Genomic DNA, 15,839 nt, shown 5'->3' on the forward strand with positions numbered 1-15,839 from the left:
CACATGTTTACACACTTGGAGATAGGCTAAGAAAAGTAATTTGCTTCACAGTAATTTTTAATTAACAAGTAAATCCCAGTCTATGTAATAATTTCTTTCACAGCTCAGCTGCCTCTGCTCAGTGGACTTCATAAAGGTCTCTAGTGTTCTCTAACAAATGATAGTTTTCAGAGAAATGGCAGAATTTAGGAATGAAGATGGTCACTTAGCACAGTTTCAAATCACAAGAGAGTTCATATAAATGCTAATTTAAATGAACTTTTAGATTAAAAATTTGAGACGTGATATTGGACACAGTATTCCAGGATCACCTCCCTTGACCTGCTGGACATGCTCTTTTTAATATACCCCAAAATGCCATTGGCCTTTTTGGCCATGAGGGCACACTGCTGGTTTATGGCCAACCTGTCGTCCAAAAGGTTTGTTTTGTTTTGTTTTGTTTTGTTTTGTTTTGTTTTGTTTTGTTTTTTCAGCAGACCTGCAAACACAAGAAAACAGAAAAGGAAAGTTATAAACTTTCACAGTCACCAGTGTTAAATTTCATTAAATCAAAGGACAAAATAATATGTAGCCAATGAAAATAAAACAACAACAACCAGCCAACCAAAACAACAGAAAGAAAAGCAGGAACAGGAAATCAATTAAAATCTCTCCCTGCAGCAAACATAAATTCTATGACTGTACAAAGAAAGATCCAATACTTCACACTGTTAGAAAGTGATTCCAGCTTTTTACAATATCCACCAGAATAAGTTACATTCTAGCTAGTTTTGATTGGCTAGAAACTCATTTTCCAATATGTGCCAAAGTGAAAAGTATTGTTTGTTATTCTTAAGAGATCTTAAAATAAAGACAGACTTTGGGTAGAAAACTTCTATCTTTCTTCTGCAAAAGAACTCAGTTGGAATATCCTGTGTTGTACCAAAGAATTCATATGTGAAAGCATGCTGAATGTCTTCTGCTTACCTTATTATCCAGGCCAAACAAAAACAACAGTATGGTCATTCAACTACTTACAACAAAATCTTGCAGGAGAAAATGATGAGAAAACAATAATGGCAAAATATAAAGCTGTATATATGTATTCAGTCAGTAAATATATTAATTAGAAAGATAATACTTCCACTGTAATCAGAAACAGTTCACGTACATCCATAGCTTGCTGTTCTTTAAAATGAAGCATCTCATATCACTAAAGTACTCAATCCTTCTGCCCCACACCAAAAAGACAGCATTCTGAATTTAGCAAACAATTCCTAATGAATGGTGAATGTGGCATGCTGATGATTCAAGAGCAACCTGTACTAGTTAATCAATAATTGCCTTTCTTTACATTCCTTCTGAGTTGTGTTGAGAGCCCAGAGTAAAGTTTGACCCTATATCCTTTCTATGGATAAAAGCACATTTGTTTCTAACACTTGTTCATTTTTAGTCTAGGATCAAAATTTCTATCTAAGCCAACGTCTGGAGGTCTAGCCAAAGGCAATCAGGATCAAAGACTGCTTCCCAGCAGTGTTTCAAAAAGAGAATGGCTAATCATTCATAAATGAAGAACAGATGATCTATAGCACGTCTCTAACTGCGGTGTAATGATGTATGCAATTCACACTGGGGACACCAGGAGACAACTGTGAGGGGGAAAAAGAAAGAAAAAACATTTAAAAACAAAACAAAACAAAACAAACAAACAAACAAAAAACAAAAAAGAAAAGGAAAAAAGACTAGTAGTATTTGTTTTAATCTGAAAAGAAAAAGGGAAAGAAGATCAACAAATTTAAATGCATGCACAACCCACAGAACTGAGTAACATGTATTTGCCATTAGCCTAAGCTAGAAACAATTCTCCCTAGATGTGTGTCCTACTATTGCATCCTGTGGGCTAGAAGGGAAGAAATAGGCTGGAGCAAAGAGGAAGTGTCTCACATGGGTAGGAGGTATTGAAGGACCCATATCACATGCATAGGAAGAGAAAAAACTGCTTAGATCCTGCTTGTGTCATTCAAGGGTGAAAGATGTCTTTCTTTTGCTTGTGTCTTGCTAGGGTGAAAGAACATAATCACATACATTATTTACACCATAAAAACTCTTGATAGTATAAATTAACCTTACAATTGCCTTCCTCATGTAAAGTCTTTTTAAAAAGATAAGAAAATGTTCTTCTATGAGGATTCAGAGTTTCCACTTTTTATCTGTTAATGACTAAAACAAACTGAATCTGTTAACCTGTAGTAAAATATGAAATAGTATGTCAATGCAGCAATAAATAAAATAACTTCATTATCAGTGGCTCCAATTAGAAATAAAGCTCAGCATTCATAAATAGTACCTATTTAGGTAACTAAATAACTAAAGGGACTCTGAAGAGCTTCTATTCTCACAAAAACAACAGAAGCAATTAAATTCGCCCTCCTTATGCACTTTGTTTTTTTTTTCTTCACTTTAAATTGCCATAGAACACACTTACCAAAGGAAACCGAAGATATGTCCACTGAGACCATAGAGAGGGAGCTCAGCTTAATTCTCCCAATTACAGCAATTGCCATGCTGCAGCAATTCAGAGCAGACAGACCTCTTCCCAGAAGCCACTCTCCATGCAGCATTTCCGAAGCACACCACTCTAGATGTCTCCTGAACAGCTCTAAATAATGTCCCCTTTTGCCCTCAAACAAATGCTCTCATTCTCCCTGTTCTGAAAAATAGGGGCTAAAGATACTCAGTGTAAAACTGTTAGCTGGGGTTTTAGGGATTAGCCCAAGATGTCAAGGAGTTCTAATTTATCATATATCCAATTATTGGTCCAAGGATCCAAAGTATGAAGGAAAAAAATAAAAAAGAAACCAGAATTTCTGACATTATTTTTTGCTGTTGTTCTATTTGCACTGAGCACCTACCCAAGTAATAATATATATATACCCGTCTATATATATATATATAGACATATACACATACACTATACCCAAGCACTACAGACCAGAAATTGTGTATCACCATGGAAGACAGTGCCCATTTTTTATCAAATCACAAGTCTAAGTCTGCGATTGCCTTAAGGTACTTAAAACTTTTCTAGTTTCTCACATTTGTATTTATAGAGGGTTATGCCCCCTGGATCATAATAGTTTTGTGTAGCCTCAGGTAATTCTGGATCAGGTGGAGGTTGCAGTTTTTTGGCAGATCAGTGCAGAACATGGTCGAGATCAGTCAAGCATTAGTGTCAGCTGTCCTTCACACATCTCTAAAGTGCAAGTGCGAAAAGATCAAATAGAATGTCGTCTGCTGTGAAAACTGAGAAATGAACAAGAACGAACAAGAGTGAAACTGCATCCAGGTCAGAGAAAACCTGCAGGACACAGTATCAAAATATGAACTGGGGTAAAATCAATATGAATTTAAAAGCTTGTGGGTTTAGATTTAGTTGATTTATTCTTGCCTCAGTGAAGCTGCACAGAGCATGATTCATGCAGGCTGCTGCTTTTGTAGGAGTCTGCAAATATCCACAGAGCATTGGGCAAAAGTATTTGGGAACACTGTCAGTTGTGTCTGCAGAGAGTAGGATCACGTGCTTCAGGTAATGCAGTTATTCATCTTTACACTAATGCTCTCCTCTTGACAAACAGTGGGGTCTGTCATGGCCATCAGCTCAGCTGCTCCTGTGAAGACACACAGCCAGAGGCACAGCCTGTCTGGGACAGTTTCTGTATGACAGGAGCTCAGGAATTCATCTTATATAAGTGTGTTAGCACTGAAATTCCCATTTGTCCCATAATATAGCTGGATATCAGTGTTGTACTTGTGTCCATGACTAATTTGCTTTGTCACTAATTCCTCATCAGGTTAACTAGGTTGAGGCCGAAGGCTTTGGTAGTTTGGCAGGACTGGACTGCTTTTGCTGGTGCAGTAGTGTGAAGCAACATAAACATTACAAATATGTTATTAAATTATTAATTATTTTGAGGTGTACATCCTAACAGAAAGAATGGGGATGCTCCTGTAATATGGAAAGTCCTCTCAAGCTCCCATCCTACACCTGGAGAAAGGAAAATGGCTTTTAGAACTCTATTTCACAAACAAGCCAGTCCCTTTCCCTTCCTGCCATCACCCAGAAATCCACTCGGATCTGCAATGGGCAGTGCTGGAGAGTGCGTTGTAGGGATAGTTGCACACAGCATCTACAAGAGGGTGACAAAACTTTTTTTACAAGCTTTCATCCTGGCAGTCTAAAAAGAGAACAGCTCTGCAGTCTTTCTGCAAGCATTATTTTATCATCAGGTTCACTACTAGCACTATGAAGAGTTTACTTTTACAAATAGAAATAACTCGTATATAATCAGTGTGTGGATTCTGGAATATTTTTCCTCAACATGCAGTAGTTCAGTGGTAAATTCCGCTAACTACAAAACTGCAGGGAACTGGAGATCTGCCTGTCATCACCACTTCACACTGCAGAAATGAAATCGGTGACAGAACTTATGGTCGTATTATAAAAACAGATGTGCCAAGGAGTAGAGTAAATAATCCCTCACAGGGCTTCCTGGAGCACTACCAAATATAACTGGTGCCCATGCCAGCCATACTTGATACGGAAGCCATAGAATGCAATGAGAAAATAAACTACCCTGCTCACATAGCTCAGCTCAGATTGGCATCCAAGTTGTTTACTGTCTTTTTTTTTGTTATTAAAAAATTAAATGGCAATCACAGAGCTATGCATTCGAGATTAATATCAGTAAAACAATGTACAAACCACATTACTAGGTATTCATTAGCTGTCAAATATATAAATTTCTAAAACTCATTCATGATTAGTCCAAAGAAATTTCCAGTATGCACAGACAGTCATATAAATACAATTATATATCTCTGGAGCTGTCCCTTACTAGCCCATGTTTCTTTTTCTAGCACTGCAGGATCCCCTCCTTGAGCATCCTCAGCTTGGATATTACAAACAAGTTCTTCTCAGAAGGAGCAGTGATGCACTGGTACAGGCTGCTCAGGGAGCTGGGGGGTCACCATCCCTGGAGGTGATGGTGGAGGTGTGGCACAGTGACATGGCCAGTGGGCACGGTGGGGATAGGGGGGTTGACTTGGTGATCTTAGAAGTATTTTTCAACCTTAATGATTCTTTGATTCTATGAGAAGCAGGAGTTTCAGCTTCACATGTACCCTACAATTTCTCATACCTTATTGACACAAACACAATTTCTCATACCTTATTGACACAAACACAATTTCTCATACCTTATTGACACAAACACTGGTGACTTTTGGAGCAGCACCGATAGATTCCATTGCTAGCCAGCTAACTGCTGGTGGTGTCACACCCACGTTTACTCTGTTAACCTTTTTCCATTCTTAAGTACCTCCTGCAGGATGCAGCCTTTGTATATATGTGACTTTTCAGGCTGAATCCTTTCTTCTACTGTTCCTTGATCATGCTCTAAATACTGCATACTTTGGCTCATCGTGCTTTATCCATGCAGCGTATCTTGCTAATTTCAACTTCTTCTCACATCATAAAAGTCAAAGATGATGTTCCAGATGGGCTGCAAAACATTGACATAGACATATTTCTGCTTTCTTCTATGATATGACTAACATATGCAACACAAAAAACATATTGGCACTTTTTCTTTCATCTGGCATAGTGCCTTACCGACACAGACATAACTTGTTGCCTTTGATGAGTTCTACTTTTCAGTCCTATCTTTTGACTTGAAACTAAGTAAAATTGACACGAACTTTCACTGTTCACGATACTGAAAAGCCTGTTTCTAGGTAAATAAATTTTCACTGTGGAAAGGGGAATTCAGCTAGCATCTACCTTCTGAAAATGCGAAGGCACTATAAGAAACTTTCCTGATTGGGGTATTGTTTTATTTTACCTGCTGGTAAGGCTAGGATTTTGTAGCTGTTCTTAGAGGTAGTGCCAGGAGGATCACAGATGAGATAGCAGCAGGTGGAGGAACTGCAATGGGTAAAACAGAACAGTAGTAACAGAGAAGTTGAACAGCTGTGCATAGGCACTTGACAACGTTAATCTCTTGCTGCAAGATCAATTCCATGGACATCTAACTCAAGGTATTTTAGTTTGCTGAATTTTCCTCTAGACCCATCTGATAAGTGATTTTCCTTCATGGAGTTTTATTTTGAGTTTATCATTGTAAATTCTTTTGTTTTTTTTCCTCATCAAGGAATTCAGTTGCATACATTTGCACCATGAACACTTCCATGTTGGACTCCATTCTGTCAGACTGCCTCTCTGCTGCCATCTGTCAAACAGCAACAACATGTAATGAGATGTTTGTGGGAAGGTTAAACCTCTGCTGCCATCCCACCAGCATCTGCCTCTGACACTGTGGGCCAAAATAAGAAAATAGAAGGCATTAGTTTTGGAGCAGATCTTGTAGATTGTAAAGCCCTTGTAAACATATTAAATATTAAGAGAAGCTATGAAAAATGTGCTTGTGTAAGGTTACGTTACAATTAAAAGTAAATTGAATGAGTAGACTACATCTGACTTTGGTATGAACTGAATATTGAGTCCATTGTTTTCCTAGAAACACAGATGCTACTGCTTAAACATGAGTTCCTTTCCACCCAGAGATGACTGAGAGAGTGATTCTTGTATGTAGCAGCAGATGGCACTTCTGACTATTTTAAAGCAGTGTTATTAACATATATGACTGCACCAAACAGGTGGACTTTGCTTAGTTATTTATATATTTATTGTTATGATGTGTACTTCTAGAGAGTTTTGTTATTTGAGTTAATGCAAGGGTCTGTCTATCTATCCTTTTAAAAATAGGTGCAATTTCCTCCTGTTTTTAGTCATTGGTTTCCACCTGTTTGCCATGACTTTTCAAATGTAGTGGAGAGCGCCTTGGCAACTACATCATCCAGTTTCATCATGACTTTGGGATGCATCCCATCAGACCCCATAGAAGACCCCATTGTTGAGTATCTCAGCCTTCCCTTTGTATGCTGTCACCAATTCCCCCATCTTGCTTATCAGAGAGAGTACACTGTTTTTAGTCTTCCTCTTCTGACTCATGTACCTGCAGAATCTCTTCTTATTATTCTTTGTGCCCCCTGCCAAGTTCAGCTCCAGTTTGAATATATTATTTTAATCTTCCCCTTGACAATCTTAATTTATCATTTCTTATTTTTTTTCAACAACAAATAGTGTCAAAATATACTAATTCAACATCTGTTTCCATCTCAGGCTAGACTGTGTTTATAAATGTTTCAGAAAATGTGTCTTGTAGAGAAGAACTTAGAAAGACGGTCCACTGCTCAAGACATGTGAAAAACTGTTAGAAGGGTCTTAGCTGGGAAGAAATCATTAAAAAAAGTTTTAATGAAACACAATTAACTTTCTTTTCTGGAAAAACAAACAACCACAAACCCCCCCAAAAAAAAAATCCTGATCAAATGAAATATTTTCCTTCCAAAAATCCAATTACTGTTATTTTATTATTATCAATCATCAGCAAAATACTTTTTTTCCAAGGGCATGGCTATGCTGCCCTGAGATTTGTCCAGGGAAGATGCTCATGTTTTAAGACTGTTTTGTTTTTATTTCCCATCTTGGTTTATTAGATGAGCAAGAAAGAACCTAAAATTATTCATACATGACTAAGGACATGGTCTTCTTACTTATCACTTGAAAAGTATAGCAACTGCTGTACCCCAGAATGCACAGATCAGATCTACTGCATCTCTGTATATACTTCATAGAGGGAAGGCAACAGAGCTACCACCATCAGGAACAAAAGGAAGCATCTTGTGTTCCATTCATTTCCTTGATTTTACTTTCAGTTCTTCCAAAATAAACAAACGTAGATGCTACATACCACCAGAAACTGTAGCTGTGTGCTAAACCATCCGTGCACACATTAATAATAAATAAATAAATAAATAATTTAAATGAGCTTAAAAACCCATATGTTCTTTTCTCATAATTGCTTTTATTTTTAGCTGAAATAATTTGGAGACCACATGATTTGAAAATAAACATTGGAATTAACTATTTCTCTTTTTTTTAAAAATAAAATTATTCCATACTAATTCCAGATTAGAACCTTATGAAGCATCCTTATGCCTCTCACGTATTTGTTTGCTAAAGTCAGTGGCTATTTAAATCTTCACAGAGGAGGAGAAAGAATCTTGTTCTTTTCCAATGTGTAAATGAAGTACAAAATTGGTACATCTGTCCTTTTATGCCCTGTTTTGGTCAACGCCAACTAATAGAGGCTGACACTCTGCAGATAAATTAGAAGATACTGGAATGTAGCTGTACAGCTTAAATTTATTGCCAACATTTCCAGGCCTGTCAGTACGGGAGGAGCAAAACATACTTGGACATTGCTGCATTTTAGTACAGTTTATGGTTTATTAGGATACCATCAGCAAAGAAAAATACTGTCTTTCTGGCTCTTTTTCTCCTTTTACTACTGTATGCAGAATATGATTTCCTTGAGTGCCTGTGTTTTAGGAAGCTTCTCCTTTACTAAAGACAAAGTTTGCAACATAACCTGAGGATGGAAAGTGCTTTAACCCTTTTTTAAATACAAGCTCTATTTATGTGCATGGAGATAACAGGATTTTTACACTTCTAGAATAAGTTCTCACAAAGTGATTTCATATTCTCAATATATATATAAGAAAATATTGGCTTGTGGCTGTGGGATCAATAAAGTATCCCAGTATTCCTGCTAATTACCACACTTGGGTTAGGGTTGAAGGATTGAATTGCATGTTGCTTTGCAGAATCTATTTTGTCTTCTACTTTAGTACTCTACAATACTCCATGCTTGTATCAGAAATAGTGTTGCCAGCAGGACCAGGGAGGTGATAATCTCTCAGTACTTGGCACTGGTGAAGCTGTGACTTGAGCACTGTGTTCATTTTTGGGCCCCCTCACTACAAGAAAGACCCTGGCACATGTTCATAGAATGGTAATGAGGCTGGTGTGGGGTCTGGAGCATAAGTCTTGTGAGGAGCAGCTGAGGAAGCTGGGGGTATTTAGTCCGGCGAAGAGGAGGCTTGGGGGGAGACCTCATTGCTCTCTACAACTTCCTGAAGGGGGGTTGTGGTGAGCTGGGGGTTGGCCTCTTCTCTCATGTAATCAGTGATAGAACTAGAGGGAATGGTTTTAAGCTGCATCAGGGGAGATTCAGGCTGGACATTAGGAAGTATTACTTTTCGGAAAGAGTAGTCAGGCACTGGAATGCACTGCCCAGGGAGGTGGTGGAGTCACCGACCATGGGAGTGTTCAAGAAACGCTTGGATGTGGTGCTGAGGAATATGATTTAGCCTGGAAGTATTGGTAATGGTTGGACTAGATGATCTTCTAGGTCTTTTCCAACCTTGATAATTCTGTGATTCTGTGATTCTGTGATTCCATTGCTCTAGAAAATTGGCAAAGTAACAGTATATTTAGAGGAACAAAGCAAGCAGTACTGGCATGTTTATCTGGACACTACCTACACTATCTTAAGATTTCTGAATTAAAACCAGTTGTCTTATGGCCTTCTGTAGGCTATATTCTACTACAATTTTAAGTTATTGTGCATATAAATGTTAATTGCATGCTGTCTTAATTTAGCTCATAATACCAGTCTCCAAAGATAAGTATTAACCCAGAAGACATCTCAGAATATTTTGCCTGACCAAACTGCAACAGTATGTGCAGATCAACTGAGTCATGTATTTCTTCCTTCATAACTGCTAAGACAGTAGAAGAAAAATTGCAACAGTAGTATTTTCCCTGTCTGAAATCACACATTTCTTTTTTACTGGCTAAAATTACATCCTTGAGAAAGTGCATTATCATGATAGTTCTTTGCGTAAGGAAGTCTAGGTAAACATTTTGCCAAGATCATTATCTTCCAAAGAGGAAGCCAATAGAAAATAGAGGCTTTATATTAAAAGAAGCTTACAAGAGTGTCTTGGTATGAGGACAGCAACAGAGCCAAGAGAAGTTCCTCCCACATCACCTCTAGGTGACCAAGTTCTTATGCGAACACTTGAGCAAAATCCAGTTCATTTCTGGCTAAACTTCCTCAGGGTATATAAGGGGAGCCATAGAATATTTCTCCTCTCCTTAGTTCTTGGATGCTTTGGCAGGCAGGAGAAGATGGTGTGGGGAATATCTTCTTCCCTGTCAGTCAGTCTGAAGCACACACAGTACCAGCTGTTTTGGTGTTGGGATGTATTCCAGGGAAGATATTAGTGTGTGAATAGAGAGAGTTTTAAAAGAGAGATCTCTGCATTCTTAAAAAAACAAGCACTGGTTTATACTGCAAAGCACACTTGCTCAGATTAGAATTATCAAGATGATATATAAATATATTTTTTTCTAGACTGAATCACTTACGACTTTCTTCATGGCCAGCTTCATCACTTTTCCTTCTTGTGTGGAGGTGGATTTGACTTACCTACAAGCACACCAAATAGGTGCTCTTCTAATTCTGCATGCTTCTTTTTTTGCTGGCTGTAATGAACAGCGAGCTTCAGTATGCCAAACAGATAACACACAGTTCTGTATTTTGCCCTTGCAGGTTTTAACTAGTTGTTGAACAGAATGAAGGCAATTAACAGAATAGTCTTCACCTGTGATCATTATCGTTGGTGTAAAATAGCTGTGATTATGCAGTACTGACCTGGGAAACCCAGCAGCATCCTCTTGAAAGCCAAGTAGGTAAGAGTGCCTACACTCCCTCAGACTTATAGATGTACTTGAAACCTGCATATAATTTTAAGCAGTTATTGCTGCTATCCCAAGGGTGACTCAGACTACATCTGACTGAAAGTTAAACTGTTAAGTGAGGTAAGGAGCGCAGCCATCTCTACCAGGTGGCCTTGGGGACTACTTGTGTCTGGCTGATGGGGCCCAGTGTGGTGCCCAGGGACCCCAGATATCTACCCAGGCTGGGGACACAGCTGCTGCTTCTCCTTTATCACTGGTGGTAAAGCTGCAGATGTATCCCAGAGGCCCTCTCTCCACTCATCACCCCTGCACAGATGTCAGGCCCTCTTTTCCATTTCACACATCATCTACATGCCAGCTAGTTCAGTTTGCTTCATGCAGGCACTCACATACTCATACCTTATGAACACCACGTTCACAAGTCCTGTCTGTACCAGCACAAGCCCCCTGTGTGCCTGATACCTGACCCAGATCTGAGGCCCTTGCTATGCACTGGCTTAAGTTTGACTTAAGCTCAGCTTAAAGTTTGTTAGAGAATATGCATGCACACCAGGCTGGAAAGGTATAGATACTAGGCTCCTCAAGCAGTTGGCACTAGGCACATGAAGTGTGACCAACCCATGTCCCTGCTCCAGCCGCTGGTGAAGAGTCTGCACTGCCTCTCTGTGTCTGCACTCACTGTGTTTCCCTCCTAGTTGAGGTCACCTGAGGTCACTGATAGATGACCAGACAAAAGTCTTGGGAGACCCTCTCACTGAGTCACAAAGTTAGAATGGATGTTCTGATCAATGGTTTATGTCTAAAGGATTCTGTGTGAAATTAATCCCTAATGTCCCCCAGTATAATACAATAAGTTAGCAAGCTATCAGCAAGTCTCTCAGTCTTGAGAAATGTAAAGTTTCAAGAAGTCATCTATTAGTCACTTGCTGAGTACTTACTGCAGGTAAAGAAGCTCTAGATTTGGAGGAGTAATCTTGAGAGGCATCTTCGTCCAATTGATTCTCATACTTTCTTAATATTGCTTATTACATTGGAAAGGGTCCTGGACAAGGTATCTTTAAAAGCTCTCCTTCTACTTACCCATACTAAAACTCCACAATATCTGATGCTGTATTTTGATATGATAATAATGTCATTTATCTTCCAGCAATTTCTCCCATCTTCTGAGTACTGGAACTGATCTCTGTAACTCAGATGTGAGCGAGTACTTTAGCAGTTCCTTGTTTTTGTTGTCTTTTTTACAACTGATTAGTCAGCACATAGTCAAGGTCAAGATGGGTGAGAAATCAGGGTTCTTTTGTTGTCTTTAACTACCTACTGTTCTCCAGTTGTTAAGATGCTTTCTGTTTCATACTCAGGATGTATGTTACTAGAAACCTGATTCCTCCATAACAATAACTGAGAGGTTTATAGGGTCACAGAAATTAAGCTATCAGAGATTAACAAGCATGGCAATCTTTTTTGAATAAAACCAAGTTGTTGAAAAGACTGCCAATGACTTCTTTCTTTAAGTGCTGATCCAGTAATGAACACAATTTCAGCTTCCTGTTTGTGTCATAAATAGATAACAGAGCTCCTCTGTTTCTAAAATAAAACTTATGTTTAGTTTACGAGATTAAGAGCCATAGTTCTCAGTACCCACAAATGTGTTTTAGAAGAACATAGAAATAGATTAGCTGTTGAAAGTGTTTTTCCTTTGCAAGCTTATGTATAACAAAGAAGGAAAATCTGGCATTACTGTCTATCAGACAGTATTCTTATATTGCTTACTCTTTAGCACATTTTGCTATATTTGCTTGAAAAAGCCTGAAAAAGATTTTAAACGTTGTCTGGTCACCTTCAAATCTAATTATCTGTGCAGGCTCCCAAATTAATTTTGGTTTCTGAGTGTGTTTCTATTTCAAGGTTTAAATTACAGACGTAAAATGGAAAGAAAATCTAAATGATATTTTCATTATGGCCTTTTACCAGGTTTTTCTTCTATTCAAATGAAGACTAAACCATCCCCAAGCACTGCATCATTTTGTTAAAACTGAAGTTTGTGAAAAAAGCCCTTCATCAAGAGTGATCAGTCAAGTCTGGTAGCTCCGCTGTAAGTGTCACATCCCACTTGTGAAGGAAGAGAGGAGTGAGCAGATTCACAAATCCTGTTAGATTAAGGTAAAATGATACTCAAGGTCCAAACACAATCATCAATTTTAATGAGAATCTCTGTACTACAATTATCTTAAAAGTATTGGCACTCCAATTATATCTAAGCTGTGCTGCTAACCTATGTGACTCTATAGGAAATCGAAATAAGCTTTGTGTTACTTAGCAACTTTAAGAGCGAAAATAAAAGAGAGAGGTGGTAGACAGGCAGATGGAGGAAGCGATCACCAATGTCTGGCACAGACACCATTGCCAAACCTGACACATCAAGGGATATGCTGCTAATGAAACAAACACTACTTTATCTCCTAGTTCCACGTACATTGTAGCCTTCAGGGATACAGAGGACAATGATGTTTGGGAAAATAATTGCCATAGCAAACATTTCCAGTGACAACCTTTCCAAAGCTCCACAGCAATCCAATTCTACATATGTAAGCTGCAAGTGTTGCTTTGAAAGTTATGTCTCCTGTTTATTTCCAAAACTACAACTATTATATTGAGCACAATAGCACTATTTGATAGAGCAAATTTTCAACTACAAAACACCATTTTTACATATAGTCATCACCATTAGCTATGCATTTTCACCAGTGATGCATACGAGCCCACATGCCATGCTTGTGAAAGTCTGCACCAGTGGAAGTGACCCACTGGTGCTACTGCTGAAATGCACCACCCACCACTTCCTGCGCTCACCTCCACTGTTTGGTCTCCATAAACATTCAGCAAGCACTAATGAATGTCAATGGGTGCCATTTTTTCTGCATGGAGGAATTCAATTCCACAACTTTGCTTCATATGCACTCCCATACCCAACACCATTCTGTCAGACTGCCCTTCTGCTGACTACTGTCACACAGCAAGAACATGTAATGCAATATTGGCAAGAAGGTTCAACCTCTACTGCCATTCCACCACCATCTCCCTCTGACATCATGGGTCGACATCATAAAAGAGGAGACATTACTTTCAGAGCAACCCTCATATCACCCTACTTCTGACTGCTGAATGTGAATACACATTGACATGGTTGATTGAAGACTTCTCCAGCAGCAGCTGCTACTACATCTTTGGCAGAGAAACATTATTTGCTCTTGATTTAGGTGGAAACAGAATTTCATCCTTAAGAAAAAGTTTGAAAATTTGTATGCAGAGCCTAATAACTGAGGGTCCTAATTTAGACCAGTCTGTAGCATAAATCTTGAGGCTTTAGTCTTCATATTCCATGTTTCTTCCTCACCCTGTTAGCATACATTACTGTCTATTGATACATAAATAGATCTCTCTTATTAAAAGATTGCTTTATGATCTTTTGCCATTGCACTCCTATTTTTGTAGCAGATGGTGCTACTTCTTACCAATGCTGATTACATATTCTTCTAGTAAAAAATGTAACACTATTGACATAACATCAAAGGTACCACATGAAATTAAAATGAGTTCCTGCATTCTACATGAGAATGAATATTAGAATCCCAGGAGACCCAGCTTTGTCTGACAAAATGTAACCTCAGATAAACTTTTTTAAAAGGAATATTGCCCCAAATAATGAATTATGGTTTTTGCTTCAACCCCAACCTGCCTTTTCCCCTCAACAGCTTTCAAAAGTCAAACTAGCAGAGATAATCACTCTGGGAGTTCTGTCTATTAATAAATTTCCAACAGATGACATTTATTCTACAAACAGTAGATGAAGCTTTTGTTTCGCATTTACATTAGCAGTATGTCAAGTGGACCTACAGCTTCCCATCATCTTCCTGATAAATCTGTTTTCAATCGGTTTCTCCTACATTTAGGTACTCTGAAGTTATGTAGAAGGCAAGGCATAAAGTTTCCTTTTGTATCTCACCTTTGCATAGTTCAGTCATTCATCTCAGACCGGCACAATCCGTTTCCTTATGTTTCACTGCAAATATATCTTTTAAAACAGGGCTAAACTGAAGATTGAGTCACCTACAAACTCTGCATCACCAAAGCTATAACAAATCAATTCCAGAGAAGAATGGCCTCTGTAACAGTTACACAGACAGATTATCTGGAAGATGGGAAGACTAATTGGTCTACTTTCCTAAAGTTCTTTCATGGGCACAGTGCTGTCATGCTAAGTACACCTGTAAGTTAATGTTTATTTTTTATACAGTGTGCATCAATTAGTTGTGAATGCCCTAATTCTGTCCAAATTACTTCAGAGTACTATTCTGTAACTTTATTTTAACCATTATGTTTGTTTTTCTGTTAGCTGTTATTGTATTTAAACACTTTGCATTAACATCTGTCTTCCCTTTCTAGGGTATTTCAGATCTGAGGTCTCAGTTTCTTTTGTGTATACAGAACAATCTGGTTTCCCATTCCTTATGGGACATTTCCTTTGCTTCCAGTGTTAGTCAAAGTACCTTCTGTTGCAGCTTCTTGATGTTTTCTAGCTTCCTATAGTCTAGTCTTCCTAAAATACCATAAATAGAAAATCCCAGAATATTCTGAAAGATGCTTTCCTACTGCTCAGTATGTATTTAAGTCCTGATTCATACATCTCACTTCTAGAGCCATAATGCATGCCAGGACTTTGTTTACCTTCTTACTGCTAGCAGACATTGTGCAGATGGCTAATGCATTATCTCTAATCACTCCCAGGTCTTGTTGCAGCTCTATTTTGTGGATGAGTGTTCTTATTTGTGCTGTAGAATTTGAATCATGTGGTTCTGATCTCCATTTTCCACATTTCCATACACAAAAGATAATCATGTGATAAAAATAAAATCAATCAGGTTATGAACTGCTGAATAAGGTTACCTACTATTCAACTCATTTAACAGCTTATCTAACAACTCTTTAACTCTTAAACCTTTTATGAATAGCCAAGTTTTGCCCAATGTTAAAGCACACTGATCCCATGCTTGTCAAAATGTTTTAGTGAATTTAACTTGGTGTGTCTCTCAAGACTTCAGTTTCAGTACCACAAGTGGGCTACATGTTTAGT

The 15,839-nt window shown here is 38.3% G+C and overlaps 1 long non-coding RNA gene across 2 annotated transcripts in view; it reads right to left on the reverse strand.

Annotated features, from left to right (window-relative positions):
- Positions 1–425: 425 nt before the first annotated feature.
- LOC107317312 overlaps positions 426–15,839 on the reverse strand; it is a 33,632-nt gene continuing 18,218 nt past the window's right edge. The window contains exons 3-4 of one of the 2 annotated variants that reach the window (XR_004308155.1): positions 5,236–5,962; positions 426–478 (exon numbers count right to left, since the gene is read on the reverse strand). This is a non-coding gene — a long non-coding RNA (uncharacterized LOC107317312). Of the gene's footprint in view, positions 479–1,341; positions 5,963–15,839 lie in introns of those variants that run through there. The other variant, XR_004308154.1, reaches the window with a different exon arrangement.

This window comes from Coturnix japonica, chromosome 8, assembly GCF_001577835.2.
Source record: "Coturnix japonica isolate 7356 chromosome 8, Coturnix japonica 2.1, whole genome shotgun sequence".
Taxonomy (NCBI): Eukaryota; Metazoa; Chordata; class Aves; order Galliformes; family Phasianidae; genus Coturnix; species Coturnix japonica.